This window comes from Cupressus sempervirens, chromosome 4 (assembly GCF_028749045.1).
Source record: "Cupressus sempervirens isolate cs-2001-9-10 chromosome 4, ASM2874904v1, whole genome shotgun sequence".
NCBI lineage: Eukaryota > Viridiplantae > Streptophyta > Pinopsida > Cupressales > Cupressaceae > Cupressus > Cupressus sempervirens.
Window position 1 is genome coordinate 93,023,176 of NC_143121.1, and position 13,940 is coordinate 93,037,115.

General features: G+C 37.8%; 1 pseudogene; it reads left to right on the forward strand.

Moving 5' to 3' along the window:
* Positions 1–2,155: 2,155 nt before the first annotated feature.
* Positions 2,156–10,481, forward strand: LOC149560087 (cytochrome P450 750A1-like; annotated as a pseudogene).
* Positions 10,482–13,940: the final 3,459 nt, after the last annotated feature.

Sequence of the window (13,940 nt, forward strand, 5' to 3'; positions counted from 1 at the left end):
ATGTGTGGGTTTCATGCTCATACTTCTTCAATCTTTAGCCCACAACATTAGGTGATTTTAATTTTTTGCAACCTCCTTCAAGGTTTATGATGGGAGCATGAAATATGGGTGAATGTGTGACAAAGAACATGAAAAATGATATTTGTGGCATTAATAACATAGTACCATGAAATAAAGGTGAAGTATGCACCAACCTCAAAGGTGTGTGACTCGTTTGACCAAATATGTTGAAGGTAGCATTGTGACAAGTTAAGAGAAAATTGTTTGTCAAAATGCTCTCCACACAGTTTCATAGAAGGACTTCCATGTCACTATTGGTTCAAAGAGTTGGCTAAATCAGTAGGTGACTATGCATCTTCATCTTGAGAAACTATGAGCCAAATACGGAAGTTCACGATTTTCTTGACCAAACACTTCCAACTGTAACATGTTGTTCCACCATGATTTAGAGATTCTATGCGAGGAAATGATGAATGGGGTATCTTACATCATTTTCCAGCCCATGACTAATAAAGAACAAATGCCATGGTAGGAAAGTTTGAGCTCGTGGAAAGAAATTGCACCTTTTTCTAGCTTTTGGCCATTACATGGAATTTGAAGACCATTGGTCCAAATATACAAAGATTCATATCCTAAGCATTTAGTGATTTTTCATTGAACATTGACATGATAAAGTTGAGTTGGTAAACTATCTAAAAAATACCCCATAGCATCAACCCAGCATAAGTAGCAACAATGGAATATGAAAAATACAAAATAGTTAAATAAGGCATGTGATTGCATATGCAGGGCTCCCAAGGAGTTTAATATGTTATCTTGAAGGCAAGTGAGCAAGAAATGGGTAAAGGTTTGGATTATATACTATATGATCAACCAAAAGCCATGGATAATTCCAAAATCAATTATCTTGAATCAGGTATCCCATCAGTTTTTGAACTATCATAGGCACATCAATTTTCAATTGGGAAGCAGTGAATGAAGACCGAGTACACATAGATGAATTATAAGAAAATTAGTTTCTATTATCAAAAGGACAAGATGGAAACTTTTGAATATAGTATAAGTGTCTCCTAAAGCATATGTCATGGATCACTTTAATATGATCCAATTTCTATAAATCTCTTGAAGACTACTTTTGAGTTCAATGGAAAGGTTTGAGAAAATTTATAGGTGGATACTTGGATTTGAAGGTGCAATTTCCATCAAGTTCAAGATCTTGTGATCCATCATTATGACATAGACAATATCTTATTCTTCATGCGATGTAATGGTTCTAGTTTTCCATCTCTGGCAATAGCAAGTTTTATCATTTTGGGTTAATTTTTGAAAGTTTAATTAACCTCTCCAAAATTAAGTTTTTTGGAGGTAGTTATTAATTACAGAGGAGTAATTCTTAACCTCCATGTCTATATAAGGAGTCATTTTTGGCTTTGTACGAGGAAGACTTTTTGAGACTTTTGAATATGAGAAGACTTAGGTTAGATTTTAGTGATAAGATAATATTTGGAAAGTGTGTACAAATTTCATCTTTGTAATTGAAAAATCCTCTTAGGTTCTTGACGAAAGAAAATAATGGAAAATGCTAATTCAGTTCTCTTCATTGAAAATCTAGATTTGTTGAAAATGTTGATTCTCTTTGCAGTGAGCATTTTGATGGTATTGTGCAGATGTTTGTGAATCTTTGGATCAACATCGTGCTAGTGATAATTCTCAAGCATAGATCTTGATTATTGTTATTAATGGTTTATATTTAGTCAAAGAAAGCTTTGAACTCATCTGGTGCATTTTTCATCAATGGATTTATATTGATTTTTTAAAGTTTGATTTCTTTTTTAAGTTGAAAAACTTCAAAATTATATCATATCAGGTAGTTGCCCCTCTAAATGCAGAGGAAGGCCTCATATCAAGGACCTATCAAACTATTGTGAAATTTTTTCCACACACACTTTGTTGGGCCATTTTCAAGTGACAAATCTATTTACCAACATATTGTATAACATAATTTTTTTGATTAGATATATAAAAATGCCTGCAAACCTTGACTATTGAATATGAGGAGCAATAGAGGTATCTCTTCCTCTATATAAATAAATAGAATGTGAGTAGAGGAGTATTGAAAGAAAAGTTTGTGTGTGTCTGCTAAGTAAATTTTACAATGGCCACTTCCTTCAAATTTATTGGAGTAAGGGCAAAACAACTTTGTGACCAAACCAGTGCTCTATGGTTGACATTTGTAGTCATCCTATGGGTATTAGTAAAGTAGTTCAAGAGGGATCCTAATTTTCATCTAGGGCCAACCTCATTGCCCATCATAGGAAACATCCATTAGCTTGGGAAGCTTCCACACCTTAGTTTTCATGAGCTCTCAAAGAAGTATGGCCCTGTGATGTACTAGAGATTGGCTTTTCTACCTTGTGTTGTGGTCTCTTCTTTTGAGATGGCAAGGGAGTTTCTAAAGACACATGATTTAGTGTTTTACAATAGACCTTCTATTGGTACTATAAAAAACATTTCTTACAACAACAAGAACATGGGATTGGCTTCTTATGGTCCTTATTGTAGACACATGAGGAAAGTATGTGTCATGGAGCTCATCAGTGCAAATAGAGTTGAGTCCTTTTGGTCCCTCAGAGCAGGGGAGGTTTCTCTCTCTATGAAATCCATGTGGGAGAAGAGCAAGCAGGGGATTATTGCTGTCAATGTTAGCAAGTCTCTACTAGATATTTGGAGGATGCTAAGTGGGATGAGATTCAATGGTAATGATGTGACTAGGAAAGGAGGTGAGCTCAAAGCCATGCTGAGGGAGATTATCAGCACCCTTTTTGCTATTAATATTGGGGACTTCTTTCCTTCCATATATTTGATTGACCTGCAACACCTCAAGAAATGCATAGTGAATGTTGAGAATTGTGTCTCAACCTTGCAAGCTGTTTTCTTGAAAAACTCTAGAAAATTTTAAGAAAAAATCTAGAATTTTCTTGTGGTATTTTTCCACATGTTTATGAGTTGGAAAAAGGTGTATGAATGGTTAAAAATGTGTCTAGTATCTTAATAATGTAGAAGGGCTATTATTAGAATGTAAACAACTCATTATATGACTTGTATGGGGGTCTCAAGTACATGAAAAAATCATGGATAGAAATGGTATTCTTGGAGTTACAAATTATAATTGGGTAACATGTGGCATGCTTGTTTTTCCCATGGTTTTGGCCCATGGTTTTGTAAAACCACAAATTGTTTCCAAGTGGCAATCACTATAAAAGGAGGGCTTGGGGAGGTGTTTGAATCATCAAGTTCAATTTGCAAGAATAGTGCTAGAAGGAGTATCTCTCTGAGTCCAAGTTTGAGTTCAAGTTGTAGCAATTCACTCCTGTAAGAACCTGCATTGCAATTGTATTGTAATCTTCTAGATTTGAGAATACATTGTGTAGGTTTTAGATTTGAGAATACATTTTGTAGGTTTTGGAGGGTGAGGTTTTCCTCCAAGAATAATTTCTCCATGGTAATCATTATGTTATGAGTACATTATTATTTTGATTAATTTATTATGCATTTCATGAAATCTCTACAATAGTTAGTCAAAAATTTTGATGAATAGTCCCTTCCTTATATTAAGAAAAATACAATAAAGTTCAATATTCACAAAAAAAAGGGTCAAGGGATACACAATCACCCCATGAGTTCATATGGCCACTAGCTAAAAATTAGCTATTCAGCAAAAAAATTTAGAAAACAATAGAAAAGAAAGATATCCTCCAGCTGCCAGTGCAACACTAGCTGAGGAAGGAGGATCCTTATCATCAGAACCCCACCCAAAATTGGGGAGAGTAGATGGCTAAGGGGGAGCCCAACCATCATCCGTAGCAGTAACATTATCTTCATCTTTCTCTCCCTTGGGCCTGTGAGGAGAAATGGCTAAATCCAGCTGGGGAAACACCCACTTGGGGTTTGAGTGAGTAGAGGGACAACTAGTAGTAGGAGTAGTAGGACAAGTCATGGGGGACCACCCTGAACTAAACCTCCAGCGAGGCAAGGCTGAGTGGTGTTGATCAAAAGCACCATCATTGGGAGAGCGATGTTGTTGAGAGTGAGGAATACATGAGTGGTGAGTAGAACTACTACATCCTCGATAGTGACTATGAGGAGGGGTACGGTCGTTGAAGGAAAAATCTAGTGGAACATGAGCAACCATACAGGGGGCATTTCTCCAATGTTCCAAAAGCTCCTATAAGTGTGCTACCTCCAAAGCCACTTTATCCATCTACACTTGAATCTGCAATATGACATTCTTATAAAATACATGCTTTAGAGTACATAGCCACATTAATGTTAAGTGTGTTGTGAGCATAAATGACTATAGTGCGATCTTTCCAAATGGTAAATAAGATCCCCAATCTGAAAGCATGCCATATCTAGGTGTATTTGAGGGGAATTAAGGTATTATCATGCAAAAAAACCATATGCCAAGAAAAAGGTTTTGGGAAAAAGGGGCGAAAGATATCATGGATCCATTGCTAGTAATACTGAGCCCATCTATAGAACCAAAAAATGTGCAAAAAGGACTTTGGTTGACCACAAAAAGGCAATGGAGGTTAGGAACTCCCAGATGCCACATTCGAGAGCCCAAACGCAAGCCCTACAAAAGAATACACTAGGCGAAGTGCACAATTTTGGGTTTAGTAATGGCATGCCACATAGTGGAGAACCTATGACTCTAGGTGCGATGCAAAGATTGCAAATGCTAATGTTGGTCAAGAACATCAACCATGGTAGGTGAGGAACCAACCAATTGTAACCCAGCCTAGGTTTATGGCTAGTTACTAGAGTGACTAGATACCACTTCCAATATTTCCACCAAGGGTGAGAAGACTGAATGCCCACTTTGTGTAACAAATGTGAAGGCACCACAAAAACTAGGAGATCAAAAGTATATTGATCTAGACGAGTGAGATGGAACTACACTCGCATGTCTTCCCATGACCACAAGCTCAAAGTAACTTGGGAGAAAAGATCTTTAGGGGTCCTTATGTCACATTTTAAAAAAATTAGAGCATTAGCCCCATGCACCTTAGCTAGGGGAACACCTTGAATAGAAAAGAAAGGTGACCACCAAAGATTATGTTGGTTCAAGGAAAGCCCATCTCTGAATCCATTGCCAACCTAGTGAAGCTAGGGCTTAACTACTTCCTAGGCTTTCCAAATACTCTTGGAAAAAAAAGTACATTGAATTTGAATAGGTTTAGGGGTAATTAGAAGGGTTTGAAGCAAAATCCCCTTCCAGGCTTGCTAGTGAACTAGAAAGCTTGAAGAAATACAATGCCTTAACATAATATTCTAGGCTTCATTGCCAGAAAGAGCTCAAATCACCCATTTGGCACATAAACTAGTACCTTGCTTCTAGGTGGATAGCAAGCCAATGCCACTAGACTCTTTGGGAAGACAACAAAAATCCCAGGCAACTCAATCAAAGACCTGGTGACAAGTGTCTGATGCCCAAAGAAAGTCACATAAAAGGAATTCAATTTTGAGGTATGAGGCATTTGACAAAGCTCAATAGGAAGAATATTAAAAATGGGTGGTAGCTAGCACTTTGGAACAAATCTAGAATTTTCTTGCAAGTGAAAGAGGTTTGGTGATCCAATACTCCAGTTTCTTCTCTATTCTAGCAAGAACAACATTCTAGAGCTCAATAATCGAGGCTTGGAAGGTGAAGGGGATACCTAAAAAAGGAAAAACTTCCCCATGTTGAACCCATTTCCATTGGTATTTCTCAAGAAAAGTAGGACGAGGAAGGTAAGACTATCTGTAATAAAGGGTTTTGTGCCACTGAATGACATACCCTAAAGCAAGATAGAATGTGCGAAGACATTGCAAAGTGAAGGCAATATTCTCTTCATCCTCAATGAGGGTGAGGAAAGAATCATCTGCAAAATCACCATTCACAAGTAGGTTAGGGGAATCTAGAAGGGAAACACCTCAGACCCTTCTTTGGGAGGTGGCATTTGTGAGAAAATACCCAAAACCTTCTACTGCCAAGACATATAATGAGGGTGTGAGTGGGCAAACTTTGCTAATTGAACAATGAAGCCCAAATGCTTGAGATTGACAACCATTAATGGAGATAATCAGAGGCATCTCCAAAGAGAATTTAGACTGCCTGCAAAAGGATAGGGCCAAACCCAAGAGCCTAAAGCATGGCCAGAATGAGAGGCCACTCAATCCTGTCATAATCTTTAGCAAAATCAATTTTGAGAAAAATGGCCTATTGTTTGGAATGGCAAGCCCATTCCATCCCTTCCCACACAAAAATTATATTATCCAAGATATAACGAGACTTGATAAAACCTATTTTTTTAGGGAAAATGATTTGAGGTAGAAGATGATGGATTTTGAGTGAAAGAGCCTTGGCAATGATCTTATAGGATGCATTCAACAATGTGATGGGCCTCCAATTGTAGATGTCTTCAGGGTTTCCTGCCTTAGGTATGAACTTAATATTCCCTTTGTTAATAAGATTACCCAGAGAATGGGAATTGTATGCCTCAATATAAACCCTATGCAGGTCTAGACCAATCTCATCCCAAAAAGCTTTCTAAAATTCACAAGGCAAGCCATCAAAACTAGGGGCCTTATCATCTGCCATGGAGAAGATAGCTTCCTTGAGGTCCTCTAGAGTGAGCTTTTACTCATAGAATGCATATTGTTCTAAAGAAATTTTTTTAGGTGTGACAGCCAAACAAGCCTACAAGGCTTGGTCCCTAGCCATCGAGGGACCCTAAGCTATGAAAACTTTTTCATAGTGATAAACAAAGGCTTAAAGGATATCAGGAAGCTTACAAAGGGTATGTTGACCCTTCCAAATGAACTTGATCCCACCATAGAGTGGCATGCACTCAACACATTAAAGAATTCCTTGGAAGCTTGATCACCAACCTCCAGCTAGTGAAGATGGGCTTTAAGTTGAGCTTCCCAAGCAGTATAATTGTCTGCAACTTGTTTCTGATGGTGAAGGTTGGCAAGCTAAACCTGGAGATCTATATGAAATGGATTCATGGCAAGAGCTTCAGTGGCCATATGGAGATCTTTGATAGTGGCCTCATAGGATCTCTTGTAGTACGTAGCCAATTGCCTCCCATAAATGTGAAGAAACCTTGTACTACGGGTGATGGCATCATTCCACCACTAGATCCACCTAGAGGATGAGTGGGGCCTAGGTTCACGGTTCCAAGTTTGTAAAATATGGGCGGCGATGGGTGGATGTGATAGCATAGAAGTATTAAGGTAAAATTGAGTTTTACAATTACAAGCAAGGGTAGAATGCTACGTAATGGAGAAGTGGATGGGAATATGGTCTGAAAGAGTCACATCAAGGAGTGGAGTGACATGTAGTAGACTCGTGTGAGAAAAAGAAAAAATGGATTGAGCAGAAATCATAGCATGGTCCAACCTTTTAAGGACCCTATCAGCTACCTCTCAAAAGTTGGACCATGTGTACCAAATGCCATCAATCCAGGGGTGATGAACATTGGGATCAAAAAGACCCAACTTGTTCTACATGTAGAACCAGGCTTCTTGCTCACCAGCTGACCATCAAAAAGGTAGAAGGCCCACTTTATCAATAGCTAGCTCAACCATATTAAAATCCCTACAGAATAATTAGGTGGTAGATTGTAAAGGATTAGCTAGCCACCTCCACAAGTGTGAGTGCTCAATCACATCATTAGAAGCATAGATATTGACAATGCCAAAAGAATGACTTTGAAAAGAAAACAAAATCCAAAATACTCTCTACATGGGGCCAGAACCATGAGAATTAACAAAAGTAGAAAGCTGAGTGGAGAGGAGAGTAACTACACCACCTTGACTAGCTTCATGCTAAGAAGCAAAACTAACACCATTTGGCCATATCACACAGCAAGCTGAGTTGACAAGGAACCTAGAGACTTTAACTTCTTGCAAACATAGAACATCAATAGTGGCAAGCCTATGCTTGGTATCACTAACATAATACTTTCTAGGGAGGTCTATTAGCCCCCACACATTCCATGAGTTAAATTCATCATAAACCAGCTTGCATATTCTCCTCATCCTTAAGCGAGGAAAAACTATTATGCAAGAAGGCGAAGGGTTCAAATGAAGAGTCACCCAAAGTGATGACTCTTCGCTTATTTCCTTTAGGACTGCATGAGTGACTTGTAGATGAAGAACAAATCATAGAAGCTGGTTGAGGTGCTCAAACCCATGTAGGTTGTACCTCTGGCTTAGCTGTCCCCTATGATGTAGGTTTTGAAACAGGTGGCTGCGTCACAACAAGAGGAGCCTTTGGTGTCGAGGGCACAAGAGGAGCCACACTGGAACTGGGATAGCTAGGTTCTTGAGAAACAAGGTTTGGCTTAGTAGCACCCTTGCCTTTCTTGACAGTTATTGTTCATTTATCTTTTTTAACAGCTAGAGACAGCATGGGTTCTTGCAATAGAGAGTGATTGTTCTCAAGAAGAGGAAAATCCTTGATCTTGTGACTTGTAGATGTTAGTCAAATTTTCTTAATTAACCTCTCAAATATTTATGTAGGAGGTGATTATGTACCTTTAATTCCTAATTGTGAATGCCCACAACTTCTTCGACAAGATTTTTGGGAGAATTATAGATGGTGATATTCAGCACAAGAGAAGGGCTCTAGAGGAGGAGTGGAGTAAGGACATCCTGGATGTGCCTCTTGACTTGAAAGTATCACAGTTGTTGGAGCTAGAGTTCACTAAAGATAATATCAAAGCAATGCTCTTCATATGCCACTTTCACTACCCTCTCTATGATATTGTGTTGCATTTTTCATATTACTTTATTGTATTCTAGGGTAGGAGTTTTACAAAATATTTTTTCTTCTGCTAATAATTTTGTATTGCAATATATATTTGAACAAGATTTCTTTATTGGCAGGATGGAAACAATAGCAACTAGCATGGAATGGGCAATTATTGCACTGCTTAGGCATCCCTAGGTAGCCAAGAAACTATAGGAGAAAATTGATTCTATAGTAGGTGAAGAGCACATGGCAACTAAATTCGATCTACCCAACATGCACTACCTAAAATATGTGATTAAAGAGGCATTGAGGCTATACATGCCAAGACTATTGTTGCTTCCCCATGAGAATAGCGAAGTTGTAACTGTGTCATACCCAAGAAAACAAAGCTTTTTGTGAATGTGTGGGCCATTTTAGGAGACCCAAATGTGTGTGAAGATCTAGAGGAATTCAAGCCTAAGAGATTCGAGGGCAACAAGAGCTTTGAGTACCAGGGGCAGGAGTGTGATATGTTTTTCTATTTCATCATCCAACAATTGGACATGTTGTCATTGCATTTGTGAAAATTGTGTACAGTAACCCTGGGGTCCCATGGGGGGGCTTGGGCTCTATGTTTAAGGAGCTGGAGGTCCATTTTGGGGGGGCTAAAGCTTAATTTGGAATCTTTTTCTATTAACTAGGAGCCCCTACTTTTTAGTTGAGCATATGCAAAAGGTGGGGGGCTAGAAATAGCCCCTACTATTTAGGGAAGAATTTTGCCACTTGGCAAGAACCTACCCTTCATTTTCCCTCCAAATTGAAATCATCCTGCCAAAAATTCTAAAAACAACAATTTATATTTTTAATATTTCCTTCAATTTAGGAGCTAATTTTTTTAAAGTAGATTTATATGTAATGCCCATGAGACCGCTCTTCTTTAAATGTTCCTAAAAAAACTCAATGGCACTCACTCTATTTTTAAGCAAGTGGGTGCCCATGGGACCCCAGCCTAACTAAGTTTCTAATAATAAGTAGCATCATCAAAGACATGACAAAAACAGTAATGTTTTCATTGCCAAGAGCAAGTCTGCCTTGGTTTTGAAATTCTTAAAATAGCAGTGTGAACAGGGAGATGACATGGCATAAAATGAAACTGGTTACCAACTGCTAGTGTGAATGAAATCGACGGGAATAGAGTTTGACACCAAGTAATAAATCTTTTTTCAAAGGGCACGTTCTACTCTAGGCTATGTAGTTCTTTGGCAATCTAAGATAAATTTACTAGTGTATGGATTTTTTGAATCATATTATTGTTGGTTTTGTGGCTTCCATCACCCTTCGTTGTGGAACAGCTTAAACATCACACATAAATACTGAGTAGTTTTAGCTTCATAACATATGTTTCATTCATAGGTTGGATGCCAACAGTGCATACATGGGTGAAAACTAGCCCTTTTCCCTAGTAAGTTCTAAGGGTGATAGACATTAAGAGAACCTTTCTTCACTACCTAATCATGATGCCAATCGGGCAGATGTCATTTGTTTTGGCTCAGTTCTGGCTCAGTTCTGGCACTTCTTTGAGTGGAGGCTCGAAGGCGATCCTGCTGACTTGGATATGGAAGAAGAGTTTGGAGTCACTGTGTCAAGGGAAAACCATCTCTATCCCATCCCTTCATTGAAGCTGACCACAGACTTCTAGCCTAGATTTTTTTTATAAGAAATGTATTCTTTTATTCGTCGTAACTGGTGCTGTCCACGCACCTGAGAATATAACAATTCATCAAACTTGCAATAATGGTGGTTTTTTACATAAATAAATTAAATATAAACTCAACTTCCCTACATTGGCCACTTCAAATTTCTTTGACGGGTGGAATAGAAGTTGCAGGAAAATAAGAAAATGATTTTATAAAAGATTGTAATTAAATGGATGCGTTTTAATGTCCTAAGAATTTTGAGTGGAATGAATGCTCCCTGTTTATTTCATCTTCTCACGTCCAATCCTTTTTCCAGAGTCTTCTCGATCAATGCAATAACCTGCATGCTTTCAAATTCCTATCATGTTTCAAATTCCTATCATGATACCCACGGGGCAAGAATATACCAATCATTCAAACAATGCAGTTGCGTCTTTTATAAACTTTGTTTTTTTGTGCCAAAGGTTAGTTGGAGGTTTCATTGAATAGTTACCTCTATTATTTTGTAATATGAAAGAAGATTCACATGAGTTCACTCACATCTTTTCCCTATGCTCAATTATTTTGGCATAATACAAAACTGAACTCTCCTTTTTAAATTTTGTCTTCCATATCATAGTTTGTGATGAAATCCAAAATTAATTGGAACCCCCTTTGTATCAATATGTAATCCTCTCCATGTACAGATTTTATCTAAGTTTCATCTATGAGCTATTAAAAGAAAAATCATTTGTCACACTTTTATAAAGGAAAAGGTTAACAACACCAAAATTGTTCAACTTCAATTATATAAAAGTGATATATCTCTTAATAATTTGATGATGATGTAAAATACTAATCCATGGAAAACATGATGAAGTTAATGACTATTTAAAAATTTATAATTAAACAAGAATTGTCATATTCTTTTAATTTTTAATGTCCATTTTATGTTTGGAGAAAAATATTGTGCACGAAGGTAGTTTCCTTGTAAGGAATAACAATGCACCACACACAACTAGGGAGGAATCAGTTATGAGAAAAATAAATATAAAACCAAACTAACAACTAATAGGTTTGAAACATTTAGAGGAATTCAATTAAAATAAGACCATAACACATAAAACTAATATTTAATTCTTAAAGAAAATCCAGTGATAACTTTAGTGCTGAATATTCATCAGTTGGCGAATTTCACTCATTAGAGATGCCAAATTTGGCAAAACTTTGAAAAAACTTAAGCTGAAACTATGAAATGTAGAAAAGAAAGTAGAAAATAGAGCCAATAGAGAGCGAATTTCCACATGTGTCCTCTTGATCTAGCTCTTTCTATTCCTCAACTACTTCTTCTTCAATAACAGTTATTCTTTTATCCATTATAACTCGTGTTGTTCAAACATGTGAGAATATAGCATATCATGAAACTTTCAATAATGGTGGTTTGCTTTCTAAATAAATAAAATATGAACTCAATTTCCCTACTTGGGCCACTTAAAATGTCTTTGATGGCTGGAATAGAAGTTGTGGAAAATAAGAAAATGAATTTAGAAGAGATCTAGAAAGTAAACTAGTTTTTAATATCTAGTTTTTAATATTGGACTCATAGGTGGCTCTCTATTGCTGGTAGGGTGACACTCCTACAATCTGTGATTCAAGCCCTTCCTCATTGTATTTTTTTAAGGAATTTGATGCTCTCTCTCACCAATTTCTTTGGAGTGGCAGTTTGTGAAATACCAAATGGAGCCTCATCAATTGGGATACTGTTTGTAGGCCAAAAAAGGAATTAGGTCTTGACCTTCGTTCTGCTATCTTCTGCAATCAAGCTCTTGTTACCAAGCTCTATTGGCACTAGTGTTTTAGTCAATCTCAGCTTTGGACCTATATCCTGTCACACAAGTATTTACCTAGTGTTGAACCTTCAGATATTTCCAAGTTTTCTCTTGAGGGAAGAGGCCCTATGGTGTGGAATACCCTAAAGATTGGTGCTCACCTGGTGAAGAGAAGTTTATTTTGGATTTGTAATAGAGGCACTGAGGCTCTATTTTGGAGTGATTATTGGAATGGGCATCCTCCTTTCTTATCCTCTCATCCACACTTGTAGTCTCTTTTTGACTTTTTCCTTTCTGTTGGATGGAATAAGGTGGCTCATTATAAGGAGGCTTATAACTTGGGCCTGGCTGTGGGTTATAGATGGAAGAATTCTTTTGATTGGCCACTAGGTGCCTCTCTAGGGGATCAGTTGGAGCTATCTCAGCTATTTCCTTCTAGGGAGTACATCTCTCTATAGGAATCTAATGTTTTGGCTTTGGGAGGTGCTTCTTCTGGCAAGAATTCTATTTCTTCAGGGTACCTTGCACTAATGAAGCAACTTTTTGGCGAGGTGGAGGTGTTTTGGTGGAAGAAAGTTTGGAATAGTTTTTCATGGCCAAAGTGGAACTTTTCCCTCCAGATTTTGGTTTACAATCATTGTCTTACTTGGGAGAATCTCTACAAGTGAGGCTTCCAAGGGCCTTCCATCTGTGTTTTGTGCCACAATAGTGAAGAGACTATTTGTCACCTTTTTTCCAATGCCCCTTTGCAAGATGATTTGGCACTTTTGGTGGAGTGTGTGGGGATACACGTACTAGCATGTTTTCTCTTTGTCTAAATTTTGGGACCATTTAGGCAATCTGCCTTCCAAGACTTCTTTTCTTTAGGCTGCTTTGACTATTGGCCCTTCCCTTATTTTATGACGTGTTTGGCTTGAGAGGAATAGGAGGGTCTTTTATGATGTGCAGTTTGAGATCAGGCACCTATGGGGGAAAATTGTTAATTCTCTTCATGAAAGACTCCTAGCTAAATGTTACATTGGTGGAGGTTTGGATCCTAGAGATGCTGGTATTTACTCACGCCTTTCCTTTCCTCTCCATGGCTGCACTCCCTTAGTCACCCACAATCGCTTTGGGAATAGAGCTAGGCAACACTCTTAGCATGTTAATTGTGAGGGGCATTGGTCTCCTCCCAAGGTAGACATTCTTAAAATCAACACTGATGGTTCTTGTGGAGGAAATCCTTGTTTGGCTGGTATTGGGGGAGTTGGGCATGATAGTTCTAGTGATATTCATTTTCTATTTTCTATATACAAGGGTTACCATACTAATAACCTCATGGAAGCCCTGGCTATCTTGGTTGTAGTGGAACAATGCTATCAACATGGCTAGAAAAGAATTATCTATGAGATTGACTCGCAGGGTTGTGAATTTATTGAATAGAAGGAACCTTGTGCATGTGGATTGACATTTGGCTCTGGTTATTTAGTAGATCATTTAGTTATGCAATTCTCTAGATTCTATGTCTTTTATGCATATCCCTCGTGAGTTCAATAGTGTGGCTAATTGTTTGGCTAAATGGACCTTTGAGCACGGCTAGCTTGGAACATTATTGATCTTAGGATGTTTCCCCTTGATTTATCTCAGATGTTGGTTCAACTTGTGGACTAGGAT